The sequence below is a fragment of the Callithrix jacchus genome, chromosome 10 (assembly GCF_049354715.1).
Source record: "Callithrix jacchus isolate 240 chromosome 10, calJac240_pri, whole genome shotgun sequence".
NCBI classification, from domain to species: domain Eukaryota; kingdom Metazoa; phylum Chordata; class Mammalia; order Primates; family Cebidae; genus Callithrix; species Callithrix jacchus.
In genome coordinates this window covers 44,317,204-44,337,121 of record NC_133511.1, presented here as the reverse complement: position 1 = coordinate 44,337,121, position 19,918 = coordinate 44,317,204, and the positions used below count along the sequence as shown (strand labels likewise).

Below are 19,918 nucleotides of genomic sequence, written 5' to 3'. Positions count from 1 at the left end.
AGCAAGATTCCATCTCAAAAAAAATGTGGCACATATAGCTATTATTATTTATGACAACTGAGTGTTACTGCACACATATTATCCTCAAGTCACATTAGTTACATAAATAAAATTTTAATGGCAAAAGTTTGAAGACAAGAACTATAATTCGTGGACTAACATTTACAAAATAAAAAATTATGTCTCTTGGATGGCATTATGTTAAAAGTATTAGAAAAAGAAATATTGGCCGGGTGTGGTGACTCACCAGTGTAATCCCAGCACTTTGGGAGGCCAACGGAGGCGAATCACGAGGTCAGGAGTTCAAGACCAGCCTGGCCAATATGGTGAAACCCCGTCTCTACTAAAAATACAAAAAATGAGCTGTGTGTAGTGACCAGTGCCTGTAATCCCAGCTACCCAGGAGGCTGAAGCAGGACAATCACTTGAATCCGGGAGGCAGAGGTTGCAGTGAGCCGAGATTGCGCCACTGCACTCCAACCCGGACCACAGAGCAAGACTCCATCTCAAAGAAAAGAAAAGAAAAGAAAAATTCCCACTATGGAAGCATGTGTCTTGGCACTGCAAATGCAGTTTAAAAGTGAAACTATCGTAGAAGATAAAAGTTATCAAAAGAGTTTCTCATGAAATTTTGAGGAAAAAGAACTCCAATTTGAAATTGATTGCTTAAAATTACTTTTTTCTATATAAAGAGAGTTCTTAAGTTCTAAAAAGGACTAAAAAGAAGATAGTACCAATGGAAATGTGTACCTGATTATATCATCGATAACTTTTCTCTGAGAAAGTAAGAATAGAAATTGAATGTTCTTTTTGCCTGTTACTGTTTTCTACATTACATTTCCCAAAACTGTTTACTTCCACTGACACTCAAATTATGTAAGACAATTTCCATCAAGAAACCATTTTCATGTTGTTTTCTTCCTCCTTTCCTTTCTTTGAAACCTGAATATCACTCTGCTTTCCCAGTTTCATGTCTAATTCTTCTCTCTCTAGCTCAACAAGACTTGACTAAGTATGGCCAAAATCAGCTCTTACCTGGATTCACTCAGGAATTTCAGTCTCAGGTCTAACAAATTATATTAAAAGATACCAGAATAACTTTATTCAAGCATCATACGAATAATTCTTTAGCACCTGTACTGATTATGATGAAGATACTTGTATTGGCTGGCACCCAGTTGCTTCTGAATCAAATGAAATCTGATAATCACAGCTTTCAGAGTGACAAGGATCTCTACTAATGATCACCCATTCCTAATTCAGACCTTACATTTTACTCCAACTAGGTAAACCTGTCCCTTACAGGGAGACAGGTTTTTTTTCCATTACTACTGGCCCTGAGAATCAAACCCCTTACTTTCTGCTTTGAAAGTCGTTTAATTTAGTCTCCATAACACTCTTCCCTTCGGACCAACTGTGGTTTTGCCACCTAAAACATCCATTAAGGTTTCTTTTTCCACAAGAAACCAGTCCCAAGTTAATGTTACTGATTCTTTCTAATGAATTTAGTCATTTCAAGAACCTATGCATTTGTATTCAGTCATAGTGATGTTTGCATTGATTCACTATGTTTATATTGATTTATTATATAGCAGTGTATATATTCCGTGAAAAAAAATTTAACAATTACTACTCCTTTCCATATACAAAATACTGGGTTATGAAATAATCTCTGCACTTGAAATTTCTCACCAATAACATTATACCACACAAACATATCAATATCACCACAAGAGGTACAAACAAGGGCCAGTAGGAGGGAAAAAAAACAAAGGAAATGGTTAATAAGTACAACTAGAGGAAGCCAAGAAATGTATAAAGCTGAGCCATTTGAAATTGCTATTTTTATAGGTCAGATGGCCAAAATCAACTGTTTCAGATGGTTTCACATGCTAATGAAGGAAACAGAAAAAAGTAAGGTTGGGCCTTTAATTAACGAATGAATCAGATCAAGGCTTTGGAAATCACACACACGCAAAGGGAAAAAAAAGTAAAAATAAAGGTTTGAGAAACTACAAGGCATATTTTGTAAATAAGTAGTTTCTGCAAACTAAACAGATAAAAGGCTATAATTTGATCAATTCTAAATGCCAGGCTTAAAAGCCTGGCTAATAAAAGGCAAGGGGTATACAATGAGACACTACTTCAAACACACTATACTGTCTTTAATAATCTTTTTTTTAAAACAGACAATAGCAGGTGGTGGCAAAGATGTGGAAAAATTGTAACACTCATGGGCTGCCTGTGGGAATGTAAAATGGTATAGCCACTTTGGAAAACAGTCTGGTAGTAGTTCCTTAAAAGGTGAAACACAGAATTACCCTATGACCTAGCAATTCACTCCTAAAAATAAACCCAAGAGAAATGAAAATATTTTTCCACACACAAACACACTTGATTATTTACCAGAGAAAAACAAAATATATATAAAACACATGAATGTACATGAATATGTACATGAATGTTTACAGCAGCATTATTCACAATAGCCAAAAAGTGGAAACAACCCATGTCATTCCCCTACTTAAAATCCTTCAATGGCTCCCTACTGCTCCCAAGATAAAGATCAATACCTTACCACAGCCTCAAGTTGCTACACAATCTAATCCTTGCCGCTTTCTCCAGGTCCTCTTGTGTATCTCTCTCTCCCCTTGCTCTGCCCAGTTCAACCACACTAGCCTTCTTGAGATTCTAAAATTAGCTGGTCCTCTGCAGGGAGCATGGTTCTGCCAAACTCTTCGCAACTGAAATATCACCTCCTTGGGAAAATCCAATCAGATGTCCCAAACAAAACGAGTGTCCCCATAGCCACTCTTGTAGCACTCTGTGCTTTTCATTCTTTCTACTTAGCACCAGTCTCTTCTTTACATATCTTTGCAAATGTTTGATTAATGTCTTTTTTTTTTTTTTTTTTTTTGAGGCAGGGTCTTGTTCTGTCACCCAGGCTGGAGTGCAATGGTACAATCATAGCTCAGTGCAGTCTCAAACTCTTGGTCTCAAGTGATCCTCCCCACTCAGCCTCCCAAGAAGCTGGAATTATAGATGCAAGACACCATGCCTATCTTATTAACAACCATGCTTCCTAAGCAAACTTCAAGGAGAAGGGATCCTATTGGTTTTGCTAACATTTATTCCTAGGATCTAGCATAGCACCTGGTGTAAAGTAGACACTCAGGAAATATTTGTTAAGAAATGAAAGGCTGCATGAGAATAATCAGAAGACTGAATTATTCTAATCAAATTCACTGAAGGCCACCCATAGAGCATACCAGACAAAACAAGAAAAGAAATCTGTTAAAGAAGGGAGAGGGATGAAACAGGTACGGGAAGATGGAAAGTCTAGTTTTCCTTCTGGAGTTGTTATTCTGTACATATTATTCTGTATACCATGTATCATGTCCCATTCCCATCAAAAGACTTCCTAGGATATTGAGACAAACATTTATTTTAAGAGGTTGGCTTAAAAGAATGACAACCTTTAAAAAAAAAACTGGTGGGAATTGGTTTTTGACTATGTTATTTCCACTGGGGTGGCTAAGTACGTAGTTGGGAATTGAGAAACCAGGATTAATACTATCTAGCTAACAGCGGTATCCTTGGCCCATTACACTGTCACTCTGTGAAAAGTGCCAATTAGACTGTTAGTGGTTCTTAACTTTTTTGGTAGTCATAGACCTCTTTGAAAATCTCATGAAGCTATTTTCTGAATTGCTCATAATGCTGGGGACTTAAAGGTTAAGAATCTTGGCCCGGATGATCCCTTTTAGTTCTAAGGTGGTCCAGAGCTTCTGAAATGAGTCTTCTATCTTTTGTAACATCCATACAATATGCAGATAAATGCTAAAAATAAATTAAATAAACTTTTTATATACACACACAGGCGCACATGCATGTGTGCTAAAACAGCTTCATATTTGAACATTTTTAATATTGTAAGTATGTAATCACAGTCTTAAATATAAAGTTAAGACACAAAGACTAAATATAATTCAATATTGTGTTTCTTACAATAAACTCTTTAAGAGAATATTTATGTATAATAGAGTCGAAGGAAAATTAAATCCAATGACTACATATATTTCAGGAGCCCTGGACTATCACTGTGCAAATTCAACACCCTCACTTACAATAGAAATGACATCTATCAACAAATGTTAGCCACAATTCCTTTAAATATTTTCATTGTTTATATTATGTGATTTTATCAGAAACTATACCTATTTAGCTAAGTAGTGATTCTATTGCAAATGTATTATATTTCAAAATATATCCACAATAATTCTGGGGAGAGAGATACTCTAACAACACATATACAGTTGGCTCAGTAACTCTTCTAAATAAATAATTGAATCAGACTAAACTGGACCAGACTAACATAAACTCAATTGACTCCAGGATATCACCCTTGCCGGTGTTCAACAAGGTTATGTTTATAAGTCTTCTTATTCTGTGATCCACACCCTTACTTTAACCTTGTGACCACAGCACACTGGAGCTGGCTATTTGCTTCAGTGGCCTGCCTGACTCCCCTGGAGTACTTTTCTTCCAACTTGAAAGAATGGAAACACTTGACTTGGAGTAATCTTGCTACTTGCATTTCTGACAGCAAACTCACTTTTCTTTCAAATACCACATATGGTTTTACTTGACAAGTCTCCTCAAATCTGTAGACTACATTCCATTCTTAGAGTTTAGCCATCTTTCACATTTCGCCAAAGTGTCTATCATCATTGCTTCCATTTCTCAATGCCCACTCACTGCTTAATCTCTTGGAATCTAGCTTCTGCCACCATCAAGTGATGCCCTGAAATCGTTCTTTCTATAATTACTAATAGACTGATTGTTTTTTTTAAATGTTTTTTATCTTAGTTCTCATCTGTAAATGTTCATCTCCCCTCAGCAGCATATTATTTTGGTTATCCCATTTCTCAGTTTAACCAATGCCTTTTTCAGTGCCTATAATATGCAAGATACTACTCATCTAGGAACCCTTAGAGATACAGCGATAAGTATGACCCTTGGGCATTGTTTATATTATGTGATTTTACCAGAAACTATACCTATTTAGCTAAGTATTGATTCTATTTTAAATGTCTTACATTTCAAAATATGTCCACAATAATATCAAGGAGAGAGACTACCTAATAATACTGTATATGAAAAGTTCATATGAAGTTTTAATTTGGAGGCTCAAGAAAAACTTTTATGAAAGAGGTAGTATCTGATGTTAGCCAGAAGATCAAAGAGAACCAGTACCTCTCAACAATTTCACTAACCAAAGGAACAGCATGAAAAAGGACAAAGTAGGAAATTCAAGGCATGTTAAAGTTACTGGAGGAGTCAGATCACTTTTGTTGGAGTACAGAGTACTTATAAGGCACAATTAGAGATAAGCCTGAAAAGGTAGGTTTGGATTACAGTGTAGAAAGTGCTTAATAATAAATTGATATTTCTGTAAGCATTGAGAGACCTATGAAAATTCCTGATTCTAGGAAGACTTTTAACAATAAGTCAAAGAATGGATTACAAGGGAAGGAAAATCTGTTAGAAGACTATTAGGAGATCTTCTCAAGTCAGAGGTACTGAAAGCCTAAACCAGCAGTAAAAATAAAATAGGAGTAGACATATGCGACACTTTGGAAACAGAATCAATAGAATTTAGCAGCTGACTTCACATGTAAAACAAGGGAGAAGAAAGGATCAAAATATGATCCCCAGTCTTGCTGACTGAGAAATCATTATGCCAAATTAGACGGTAAAGAAGAAAACAGGTCATTTCAGGAGCTGCTGATTTCTGTCTTGAAATTTTTTTTAAGACTGAGGTGGTACAAAAACAAAGTATTTTAGATTTTACTTGATCATATATTTGTTCATTCATTCATTTAGGTAATGTCAATTGACTGCTTATCAGTGCTATATGAGTGCTCTATAAAGATATATATGTAAGGCCAGGCGCAATGGCTCTCGCCTGTAATCACAGCACTTTGGGAGGCCAAGGCTGGTGGATTATCTGAGGTCGGGAGTTAGAGTCCAGCCTGACCAACATGGAGAAACTCCATCTCTACTAAAAATACAAAAAATTAGCCTGGTGTAGTGGCGCATGCCTGTAATCCCAGCTACTTGGGAGGCTGAGGCAGGAGAACTGCTTGAATCCGGGAGGCAGAGGTTGCGCTGAGCTGAGATCTCACCACTGCACTCCAGCCTGGGCAACTCCATCTCAAAAAAAAAAAAAAAACCAAGATATATATGTAATACAACAATGCTATATGTGCTCCCAAATTATAGCCTCATGGGAGAGGCAGACTCCTTTTTAACTGTCTATTAATCTGACTGTGATGCATGCTGTAAGAGTGGTTTAAAAAAATGCAGGAGCATAGAGGAGAAAAGGAATAAATATGACTGGGAAAAGCTACACAAGCTTGAAAGATGTCATATTTGCTGGCCAGTGATCTGTTAGTAGGATTTGATGGTGAAGCAGAAGAGTAAAAACATTCCTTACAGAGAACAGCTTAAATAAATCATTTGGGGAAACCTATGTAACTAGGCTTTGCGGAAGCAAGAAAGGTTTGAGTTATGTTCTGCGAATAAACCTAGATACCATGCTAAAAGTTCATATTATATTCTGAGGATAATGGGAAGCCATCAAACATTTCTGAGCAGAAGTGTCAAACAGCTCCATAGGCAGAAACATTTTGCTCAAGTTATGCAGCATCGACTGGGAGAAAAATTCTAGAGGAACTTGGGTCAGTTAATAAGTTATTGTAATAGATAACAGAATGAGGCCACATAACGACAAAGACAGAAAATATAGAAGAGTGAGCAGGTTTGACTAGGATGTGCCATGTGGAAATAGTGCAAAATATTTTGACATCATTGAACTTGAGGTTCTTGCAAAATATCAAAGTAGATATATTCATTAAGCAAGCAGAAATACAGCTTTAACATTCTATGGAGAGGTTATAGCTAGGTGACAGCTAAATCAAATCCATAAAATTGAATTACGTAGCCCAGAGTCAGGATATAAAACAAGATTTAAGATTTAGCAAATGGAACTATTCAAAATAAGTAGTTAACACTGCCTAATACTACAAAGCAGTCAAGAAAAATAAGAGAAAACTCCATTGGACTAATTAATAAAATGTTAAGTTAACTACAATGTCAACACAGTCTCTATAACGTTTTAGAAATACTTATCTGATGATTGAAAAAGTTAAGGTATAGAGGAATGGACCGCCTCAACTTCTTGCCCTTCCTTCAATACACTTAACTCTATCCAAACGCACCCCTCCTTCCTATTATAGATAACATTTCCCTGTTCAGGTTCAAAGCCAGTCCTTTCTCTCATGTGCATCATTCTGTCCCATCCACTCTACTTTGGAGGAGGGACGTGTGTGCGTGTCTGTGTGCGCGTGCATGCACACTCACATGCATAAACTTTACACAATACTGCACATTTAGTAGAAACTTAATAGTGATTACCTGAATCTATGTGAGAATTATTAATAACACTCAAACTGAACTCTACCCTCAACTACTCTATTGACTGTTTTCTAGATGTCATTAATGACCTTAGGAACAAGTCCAGGGGCCTTGTTTCTCTCAGTTCTCACCTTCCTTAACCTCTGTGCATTATCTGATACTATCATCACTACGTGCCTCTTGAAATTCTTTGCTCTCTAAGCTTCCCTTGTCATTAAGATGTACTAGCTCCTTTGACTCTCTCCTTTTCTAGGTTTTTCCTTCCAGTTGCTCCCTAAATATAGATGCTCTTGAAAGCTCTGACTTTGCCTCTGTTCTCTCTTTTTAATTTTTCTTTGAAATACCATGAATTCCTACAGCTTCAGTCATCACATCTGTGCAAATAATTTTCAAGCTTCTATCTTTAATCTTCTCAGTCCCACATTCACAAACATCGACTACTAGTCAAAGCATTCAACTAACGGGCCCCACACTCTCTTTCCAGCCTTATTTCTCACTCTGATTCTGCTTGACTACTGCCCACATCTTTCAATGATACTAAGCTGTACAATACCTAGAATTATACCAAACATTTTTAAAAACTGTCCCTTTCACATGCAAGTATAGCATTAGTAGCCAACTATCCTGACAGCCAATCAAGAAATTATAGAATATTAAAAATGTAAGGGCCCTCTGAGATCATGCTAGTGAAACTCCATCCTTCCCCTATTTACAAATAAAGTATAGCCCAGAGAAGTGAAGTAAAAGGTTTGAAATATAGTATCAAATTAGTGGCACAGCCAGAGAGAGAGAGAGAAAGACAGACAGATAAGCAGATACAGATTGGGATCTCCTTTTGACTAACTCATATTGCTTCTAACATGGAGTACAGAACTAAAAGGAGAAATGCCCTCAAAGTGCTTATCATCTAACTGAGGAGATGGAGCACAAACATATACCCCAATATTTATTTTTATTATATAAACTCACTGCATGAAGATGAAGTTCAGTTGAGACCAGTAAGAGAATGCTCCTTGGAGCACATAAAGCTTAACTGGATTTGGAAACAGATTAAGAAGGAACTAACAGACAGTAACTATCTTTAAGCCTATTTCCCATAAATATTTTTATAGTTTTTGAACAACAAGAAACAAGGTATGCAATCCACATGAGAAAGCTGGATTAGTAATTTAATCCCCCATTTAGAGTTTACTATCCATGTGATACTATAAGATCTGATAGTAAATGAAGATAAGGGTTCATGACAATATGATATTATCTCGTAGAATTTTACTGTTCCTTGACTCCTCATCCACTGTTTAAGACTGCTTCATTGTCTTTAAACCCACTACTTAGCAGCTATAAGACCATGGGCAGGGTGTTCTACATCTCTGAATCTCAGTTTCTTTATATGTAAAATGGCAATGAAATATATACTTCATATAACTGGTTTTTTATTTAGCTCCTTGTGCTCCAGACAGGCCAACTCATTTCCCTATCCCCTAGCCTCCATCAGCAGGAGTTTAAAAAGGGCATTGGAAATCTATGTGCTCCGAGGCAGTAAGACCATCCTTCCATATCTCTGTTAGCCTCTCCAATACCATTAGCAAAAGTGAAGTGGAGTCCCCAGATTGTGAGTCCCTTGTACAATATTACCCTTCCCTCCCTTCAACATCATTTGTGCTTTAACATGGGCAGTCTTACCACAGTCCATATTTAAAACTGTAAGGGCTAACATCATTATACCCATTATCTCTATTTTCAACAGTTCTCACAAGTAGTCAGAACTACCATATTCTAATCCCCCTTCTGCCTTTACCTCCCATTCATTCCCTATTCCTATGTTTCCAGATTTTAAGGTTAATCATCAGCAAAATGACCTTTAGCTCTTCTGAAATGGTCTTTTTACCTTTTATGCTTACTAAAGGCTAGTTTCTACCTGAGGATACTTCCCCAACAGCCTTCTCAAACAGAAAAATAAGCCTTTTTATTTTCTCTCCTATACTCCTCTCCCACCACTAGGCCTGGAAACTGGGCCTTATCCCTCACTGCCACTTTCAGATTCTTCCATCTCCCTGTCTGTCAAAACTCCAAGTATTCAACCTCATGCCATCAGCCTACCGCATGTACCACCCTCTTTGCTGAGGTCATTTATCTGTCTCTAAGTCACTCTCTCTCACTCCTTAAGGCTTTAGCTTCAGGCGCACCATCATTCTTTCTAGTACTACCAACTGCTGTAATTCTTACTGATTCCAATTTCACATAAATGAGCATCTAAACACCTTGGCTACTCAGTTCCTTGAACTCCTCTTCTGCAGTGATCTTGTCTTCCATTCTACCTCAGTCATTCACCTCAATGATCATATCCTCAGGACTGGAATTACCAATTAACTGCAATCATTCCCTAGTTTAAATTTCAAACACTCTACTCTCAGATCACCAGCTCATTTTCTCTAATACCCCCACCAACACCTAAAATTGTTGAATTTCACCAAAACCTCCAGTATTCCTACTACCCTGCATTGTATCTATTTCATGTCCTCACTTCTTGCTTTTTCTGGCTTTTAAAATTCCATGCCTGTTATTACAATCATTCCCTTGCTTTTTGCTTACTTCATAGTACTTAAATGGCAACACAGAAACTGGTTAAAGCCAACTTTCTGGCTATTCCAGATCTGTACAACACAGCTGAATGAGTCTAGAGAAAAACACACCACCACAGAGCATGAACTCACTTTGAATTCATGGCCACTTACCTCAACTAGACCGTTAATACTGCCTGGATATCACATATTTCTCTAGTTCATTCACTCTCTCATTACCTAGATAACTATTTCATATATTCTTTGCTTTCTTCACCCTCTATCGCCCTCTCCACCCTGAAATTCCTAGATGATATGACTTCCTGTTTCACTCAAAAATACAGAAGCAAATACAGAAGGTTTTCCACTAGCTCTCTAAATACAACCTGTGTGCATCTGCGTACACATATTCTGCCTTGCTTTCTCTTACTATGGAGAAATCATCCATAGTGCCATCTTAAAACCCCTCATTAAATTCTGTCTCCTGTTGTTTACACAAGAAAATCTCTCCAGCAATTCTTCCCTCCAGTTACTGCATCATAAAGTCTTCCCTATCTACTCAATCTTTCTATTCAGCATAGAAACAAATTATTTCTCTCATCTTAATCCCTCCAGATAGTGCTTCATTTCTCTGAGCTTCTTTATAGCAAAACTCACTGAAACAGATGTCTATGGCTCGTGGCGGTCGCTCACGCCTGTAATCCCAGCACTTTAGGAGGCCAAGAGGAAAAGATCACGAGGTCAGGAGATCAAGACCAGCCTGGCCAACATGGTGAAACCTCCTCTCTACTAAAAATAAAAAAATTAGGCAGGTATGGCAGCGTGCTCCTATAATCCCAGCTACTCAGGAGGCTGAGGCAGGAGAATTGCTTGAACCTGGGAGGTGGAGGCTGCAGTAAGCTGTGATAGCGCAACTGCACTCCAGCCTGAGCAACAGACCAAGACACGGTCTCAGAAAAAAGAAATGATTATATGTCAGAGATGTTTGAGCCAGAGCAACTCCATCTTGAATAGGGGTAAGTAAAATAAGACTGAGACCTGCTGGGCTGCATTCCCAGGAGGTTAAAGCATTCTGAGTCACAGGATGAGACAGGAGGTCAGCATAAGACACAGGTCTTAAAGACTTTGCTGATAAAACAGCATGCAGTAAAGAAGCTGGCCAAATCCCACCAAAACCAAGATAAGACATGACCTTTGCATGTCCTTACTGCTACACTCCCACCAGCACCATGACAGTTTACAAATGCCATGACAATCATGAATAACCCACCTCTTGTTTAGTATATAATCAAGTAATAACCATAAAAATAGGCAACTAGCAGCCCTTTGGGGCTGCTCTACCTATGGAGTAGCTAGCTGTTCTTTATTCCTTTATTTTCTTAATAAACTTGCTTTAACAGACTTGCCCTGAATTCTTTCTTGAGCAAGATCTAAGAACGCTCTCTTTGGGTCTGGATCAGGACCCCTTTTCAGTAACATATATGCAGTGCTTCCAATTCCTCACTTTTCATTTTCTCCTAAATCCACTTCAGTCAGGCCTTTGCCTCCATCACACCAACAAAAATGCTACTGTCAAGGTTATCAATAATCTCCATTTTGCTAAACCTGTTAATACTTCCTCCTGGTCTATCAGCAGCATTTAGCATAGTTGATCACACCTTCCTCCTTGAAACACTTTCTACACTTGACTTCCAGAACACTATACTCTTATGGTTTTTCTCCTATTCCCTAGCCAATCCTCTCAGGTCTCCTGAATTATTCCTTCTCACCTCCTTAACCTGGTAACACTAGAGAGTCCCTAAACTCTCTCAGTCCATGAACTTATCTTCTCTATGTACTCCTCCTCTCCTTACTAATCTCGTCCAGCCTCACAGTTCTCTGATGTGAAAATGCTGTCTAAACTGTAATATTCTTACACACACACACACACACACACACACCCCACAACACATACCATTGCTTAAAAACAAAAATGCAGGTTGGGTAAAGGGGACCAGCATCCTGTAACTGACAATAGTGCTAAAATGAAATAAATAAAGTTACTGTTAAAATGCGTAAGATGCAAATTTGGAGCAAAAATCAAACATGTATGGGGCTAAGAAACAACAGTAATTTTTGCAGGAAAACTCTCCAGATTATTCCAACTCCTTCTGGATATACACCTCCCTTAGCACATTCATCTTTAATTCATAGCTATTTAAAACTGGTTCTTTGCTAATGTTTTCAAGCAAATTTATGTTTTCTAGTTTGGTAAAATATACAGGCTCAATAAATACTTGTTTACTCAGAAATCTTTCTAAAGTAAAATCAAACTCTTTCAGAGATTAGCATTTACAACATATCCACTATATTAAAAACAACAGCAATCAAAATAGTAGGCCAGATCTATTCATACTAAAGTAAAGGGATAATATATAGGCTTAAAGTAAAGGGATAGAGAAAAACCTACCAAGCCAATGGAAAATTAAAAAAAAAAAAAAAAAAAACTATGGCTTGCTATTCTAATTTCAGACAAAACAGACTTGGCCAGGCACAGTGGTTCCACCTGTAATATCAGCACTTTGAGAGGCTAAGGCAGGTGGATCACTTGAAGCCAGGAGTTTGACACCAGCCTCATCAACATGGGGAGACCCTGTCTCCACTAAAAATACAAAAGTCAGCCAGGTGTGGTGGTGCACACCTGTAATCTTACTATTCAGGAGGCTGAGGCACAAGAATTGCTTGAACCCAGGAGGCGGAGGAGAAGGCTACAGTGAGCCGAGACGGTGCCACTGCACTCCAGCCTAGGCAACAGAGGGAGACTCCATCTCAAAAATTAACAAACAAAACAGACTTTAAACCAACAATGATTAAAAGAGAAAGAAGGGCATTATATGATGTTAAAGGGTTCAAATCAACAAGAAGACTTAACTATTCTAAATATATATGCAACCAACACAGGAGCTCATCTAGGTTCATAAAACAAGTTTTTAGAGACCTACAAAGAGACTTAGATAACCACGCAGTAATAGTGTGAGACTTCAACACCTCACTGGCAATATTAGATCACTGAGGCAAGAAACTGACAAAGATATTCAAAACCTTAACTCAAGACTTATCAAATGGACCTAACATACATCTACAGAACTCTCCACCCAAAAACTTCCTTCTCATATGCACATGCCACATACTCTAAAATCTACAACACAATCAGCCATAAAACAATACGCAACAAATTCAAAGAAACCAAATTTGTACCAACCATACTCTTGGATCACAGTGTAATAAAAATAGAAATCAATAGTAAGACAATCACTCGAAACCATACAATTACATGGTAATTTAACAACCTGCTCCTGAATAAACAAGGAAATTAAAACAGAAATCAAGAAATTCTTTAAAGCTAATGAGAACAAAGATACAACATACTAGAATTTCTGAGACAGCTAAAGCAGTGTTAAGAGTTTTTATAGCACTAAACCACCCCATTGAAAAATGAGAAAGAACTCAAATTGACCACCTAACATCACACGCAGAGGAACTAGACAACCAAGAGCAAACCAATCCCAAAGCTAGCAGAATAACCAAAATCAGAATTGAACTGAATGAAACAGACACACAAAAAAACATACAAAAGATCAATGAAAGCAGAAGTTGGTTCTTTGAAAGAATAACTAATATAGATAGACCACTAGCTAGACTAACAAAAACAGAGAAGCTTCAAATAAACACAATCAGAAATGACAAAGGGAACATTACCAACCCCAAAGAAATACAAAAAACTCTCAGTGACTACTATGAATACCTCCTCTTAGACACAAACTAAAATTCCTGGAAATATACAACCTCCCAAGATTGAACCAGAAACAAAAAACCTGAAGAGACTAATTCCAAGTTCCAAAGCTGAATCAGTAATAAAAAGCCTACCAACAAGAAAAAACCCCGGGACCATATGGATTCACAGGCCACAGACAAATTCTGCTAGATGCATAAAAAAGAGCTGGTACCATTCCTATGAAAAGTATACCACCCTAGAAAAGAAGGAGGAAGGACTCCCTAACTCACTTTGAGGCCAGCATCACTGTAATACAAAAACCTGGCAGAAAGACAAAAAAAAAGAAAATTTCAGACAAATATCCCTGATGAACATGGCTGCGAAAGTCCTCAACAAAATACTAGCAAATTGAATCAAGCAGTGCAACAAAAACCTAATCCACAATGATCAAGTAGGTTTTCTCCCTGGGATGCAAGGCTGGTGCAGAAATCAGTTAATTGTGATTCATTACCTAAACAGAACTGAAAATAAAAACTATCTGATCATCTCAATAGATGCAGAAAAGGCTTTCAATAAAATTCTACATCCTTTCATGTTAAAAACCCTCAACAAACTAAGGATTGAAGGAACAAAGCTCAAAATAATAAGAGCTATAGCCGATATCACACTGCATGTGCAAAAGCTAGAAATATTCCCCTTAAGAAACAGAAAAAGACAAGAATGCCCACTCTCACCACTCGTATTCAACATAACACAGTAAGTCCTAGCAAGAGCAAACAGGCAAGGGAAAGAAATAAAAAGCATCCAAATAAAAAGAGAGGAAGTCAAACCATCTCTGTTTGCAAATGATGTATTTTATACTTAGCAAACCCAACCGTCTCTGCCCAAAAGCTACTAGATCTGACAAACAACTTCAGCAAAGTTTCAGGATACAAAAATCAATGTACAAAAGTCAGTAGTATTTCTATACACAAAAAAATCCAAGCTGAGTGCCAAATCAAGAGTGCAATGCCATTCATAATACCTATACAAAAATAAAATAAAATACCTAGGAATACAGGTAACCAGGAAGGGGTCAGATCTCTACAATGAGAATTACAAAACACTGCTGAAAGAAATCAAAGATGTTGCAAACAAATTGAAACACACTTGATGTTCATGGATAGGAAGAATCAATATTGTTAAAATGACTATACTGCCCTAAGCAATTTACAGATTCAATGTTATTCCTACCAAATTACCAATGATATTCTTCACAAAATTAGAAAAGACTATTTTAACATTCATCTGGAACCAAAAAGAAACCCAAATACTCACAGCAATTCTAAATAAAAAGAACAAGTCTGGAGGTATCCCATTGCCCAACTTCAAACTATACTACAAGGCTACAGTAAGTAAAGCAGCATGGCACTGATACAAAAACAGACACACAGACCAATAATACCGAATAGAGAGCCCAGAAACAATGCTGCCCTCCTACAATCATATGATCTTTAACAAAGTTGACAAATGCAAGCAATGAGGAAAAGACTCTATTCAATTAATGGTGCTGGGATAACTGGCTACCTATATGCAGATTGAAACTGGAACCCTTCCTTATACCACATATAAAAATCATCTCAAGATGAATTAAGGACTTAATGTAAAACCTAGAACTATTAAAATGCTTGAAGAAAACCTAGGAAACACTATTCTGGTCACAGGCCCTGGAAAAGATTTCATGATGAAGACATCAAAAGCAATTGCAACGTAAACAAAAATTGACAAATGGGGCCTACTTAAACTAAAGAGCTTCTGCACAGCGCACGCGCGAGCACGCGCGCACACACACACACACACACACACACACACAAAACCTATCAACCTACAAAATGGGAGAAAATACTTGTAAACTATCTATCTGACAAAGGTCCAGCATCCAACATCTATAAGGTACTTCAACAAATTAAGCAAAAAAACAAACAACTCCATTAAAAAGTAAGAAAAGGACCGGACACAGTGGCTCAAGCCTGTAATCCCAGCACTTTGGGAGGCGGAGGCAGGTAGATCACCCGAGGTCAGGAGTTCGAGACCCGCCTGGCCAACATGGTGAAACTCTGTCTCTACTAAAAATACAAAAATTAGCTGGGCATGATGGCACTTGCCAGTAGTCCCAGAGACTAGGGAGGCTGAGGCATGAGAATTGCTTGAACCTGGGAGGTGGAGGTTGCAGTTAGCCAAGATCATGCCACTGCACTCCAGCCTGCGTGACAGAGCAATACTCTGTCTCGAAGAAGAAAAAAAAAAGTAGGCAAAGGACATGATTAGACACCATTTAAAAAAATATATACACACAGCCAACAAGCGCATGTGAAGAAATGCTTAACATCCCTAGGGTAATGCAAATCAAAACCACAATGAGATACCACCATCTTGTACCAGTCAGAATGGCTTTTATTAGTCAATATATAACAAATGCTGGTGAGCTTGTGGAAACATAGCAATGCTTATACACTGCTTGTGGGAATGCAAATTAGTTCAGCTACGGTAAAAAGCAGTGTGTCAATTTCTCAAAGAACTTTAAACAGAACTATCATTCGACACAGCAATCCCACACTAGGTATATACCCAAAGGAATATAAATCATTCCACCATAAAGACACATGCACATGTATATTCTTCACAGGACTATTCACAATAGAAAAGACATGGAATCAACCTAGATGCTTATCAACAGTAGACTGAATAAAGAAAATGTGGTACATACACATCATGGAATACTACACATAAGAAAGAACAAGACCATGTCCTTTGCAGCAACATGGATGGAGCTGGAGAGTTTATTATCCTAAGTGAACTAATGCAGGAACAGAAAACCAAATACCACGTGATCTCACTTATAAGTAGAAGCTAAACACTGAATACACATGGAACTCAATGTATATTTAAAGAAGGAAACAACAGACACCAGGGACTACTTGAGGGTACAAAGAGGGCAAGTATCAACAAGCTACCTATCAAGTATTATGTTTATTACCTGTGTGATGAAATAATCTATATACCAAACACCTATGACACAAAATGTACCTATATAACACACCTGCACATGTACTCCTGAAGCTAAAAGTTTAAAAATAAATAAATACCATAAGGAGATAAATAATTTATAGGGAACAAATATTAAATAAAGAAATATTTGAAAATATTAAATCACTAGAAAGAAAAGATTTGTGGAAAAATCACAAAATGTCAAAAAAAACTCACATAATTTTATTTTTAACAAAAGCCTAATTGGATAGAATTTGTGCACAAAAATGAAAAGATGATATATAAAGATACATGGTTAATGGTCCAAATATACTTTTTAAATCACTATAAGGCCACCTCTCTCTCCTGCCAAAAACAGATTTTTCTCAATGTATCCTTAACTAAGAAACACAGCTATGTATCCATATTTCATTTAATTGATAGGCTACATACATATTCATTTCTTATGTCCTATGAGGCCTCTGTCATCATGAAAATGGTCTCCAAAATGGAGCAGGAAGTTTTGAGCAGAGAAGAAATGATGACATTCAAAGGCCATAAGGAAGACTTGAGGGGTGGAATCACTATACGAGATGGTCTCAAAGTTCAAATCTAAGATTCTACGACTCAGAGCACAAACACAAAATTCTACGATCCCAGATGAGTGAAGAATCACAGTTCAAAATACTAGAAATAATTGCTAAAGTATAGCTTACCATTTTTAATGTCCCTTTATCTCTTGATAGCCAAAACACCCCCAATTCTTCCCTTCCCCCATACATACATACACGTATACATACCAACTTATTGTCACATTTGAAAATGTGATTAAGAGACTTGCCGTTCAACATCATTTAATTATGCTGCATAAACTTTCCATAGAAAGGCCTCTCACACAGCCACATCATAAAAATCTTTTCCTCATTCCCAATTAGCATGAATACTTCTGCCCAAACCATTAACCAGCATTAAGAAATTAAATTACAATCACTATTCCCTTCTGTTCCTATGAATTCTTTAATAGAGGTACAAAAAAACCGTACAAGGCTCAAATATCTAAGCCATAAATAAATATTAATTACTTTCAGGATAACCTGAATTAGTAAGATTCAAAATAATGGAGAATTAAATGTACTTATAACAAAAACCATCATACCTTCCCTCAAGAGCATGAACATCTTTATCCAAGTAAGTGTATATACTCTGTCAAAAGGTATGTATAAACAAAAGACAACCCTTAGAAATTAATGAAGTGGTGATAAAGAAAATATTTTCTCAAAAACAACAAAACTTATCAGAGTATAACCAGCACTCTGAAATATATACATGCATGCACGCACATGAAATAATAAGACTTAGGTTTATAGTAACAGAATAACGTAGTGCAGCACTATTCTGCCTTGGTTTTCTAAAAGCCCTGCCACCATCTGAGCCAGAAAGGGATCTTTCCACCACAAGATCAAAACAGTAATCCGATCATCTGATTCTTAGTCATTCCCACACATTTACTTCTCTGCTGTTATTATAACAAAGGGTTTTTCTCCTTGGTTACACTATGCTTAAAAACAATGTTTCACCCTTTTGGTCTCAAAAATTCTACTATTTCAAAGGGTAGCATTTAGGTGAACAGAGTAACACAAACTAATTATTGGTGGGGGAAAAGGAATTACTCTCTATATGCTTTTCAACATAGAATCAATCAATAAGACAAAGCACTCTTGTTTATTTTCTTGCTGTTGTTTCATTTAGATTTTGTTTTAAGTTACAAATATTCCTTAAAAACTTGCAAATTAAGAAGATTATGTCTAAACAAATGAATTTTGGTACCTACTATGGATGTATAATTTGACTCAAACTCTGGACTTATAAAAATCCCTTTTAATGCTACAAAGGCAGAAAAATCTGTCTCCAGATAGCAGGGGATCAATTATCACATCCAAATATTCCACACCTCAAGCTTCCTTGGAAGGATAGAGACTGAGGTCTTCCACCTCCAACTAAAGGCCTCAGCCATCTTCCCTCCTGCCCTCTCCAGAGCAGGAACTTCCTAAATCACCTTTATTTTTTTTTAACCTCCCCTCCATTCCACAAACATTTACTGATACCATCAATGTACTAAATACTGTGGACAGAGTTCTCTCTTAATTTATAAAATGATAATGATACAAGATTGTAATAAGGATCAAAAAGCAAGACCTATAAAAAGTTCTTAGTCTTAGATACTGAACAGGTAGAAAGTGTTCAACAAATAGGATTGTGGAAATACAAGAAAAGAACAGGAGGTCTACATTTAAGAAGGCATCCATTAATTAAATTAAAATTAACCAAAGCATCAGGCCCTGTAAGTACTTTTCATTCAGCTCTATACTGTAAAATGTTTTCATGTGCACTAGGAAAATTGAATATACATACTTTTAAACTTAAAAGTTTTAGTTAAGTGATGAATCACATAACACAAATACTGGGGAGAAATTTTTAAAATTTATATATATAAACACACACACACACACACACACACACACACACACACCCTACATGATTTTTTATATATTCATTCAGAAGCCTGACACAAAACTTCAATCACAAAACCAATTTCACCACCAGTATTTTTCAACGGAACTGTTAGAAAGAAAAGTATTGACCCTTTCTGCCCCACTGGTTTGCTAGACGGTTAATAGAATTATCATTACTTCATTGTCAATCACACCAACACCTGAAGATACTTCACAATTATGAAGAGAATCTAGTATTTATAATTCAACAAAAATATTTCTTGTAAAAGTGAAAAAGTATTTCTGAAAATTAAAGATGCAGATAAACATACCAACAATATATACTCTAAAGTGAAAGCAAGCTAGAAATTTATAAACAAATAATCTATCTTTTCATATATCCTAGTAAACAAATGCCTCTAGAGGATTTAGGAGAGGCTGCATTTCTACTGATCATAGTCCATTACAATAAGATCTAAACCACTTGCCTTAAACTGTTTCACTGTTACTGCCAATTCAACTTTTCTTCAATGTTCCGTAGAAAGAAAAGATTCTTTTTAAAAAGTTATTTTCTTGTAAGTAATGTCCTGAGCACATACACAGCATGTTTGCCCAAGAACATTAAA

At 36.8% G+C, this 19,918-nt stretch overlaps 1 protein-coding gene across 9 annotated transcripts in view; it reads right to left on the bottom strand.

Annotated features, from left to right (window-relative positions):
* Positions 1 to 19,918, bottom strand: part of MTMR2 (myotubularin related protein 2) — a 102,107-nt gene that overhangs the window by 68,533 nt on the left and 13,656 nt on the right. Inside the window, exon 1 of one of the 9 annotated variants that reach the window (XM_078339904.1) lies at positions 2,579 to 2,693. The exons of 7 other annotated variants lie outside the window; for them this stretch is intronic. The gene's annotated coding sequence lies outside the window, so the exon portion shown is untranslated. Of the gene's footprint in view, positions 1 to 2,578; positions 2,694 to 19,918 lie in introns of those variants that run through there. One more of the 9 variants, XM_078339910.1, reaches the window with a different exon arrangement.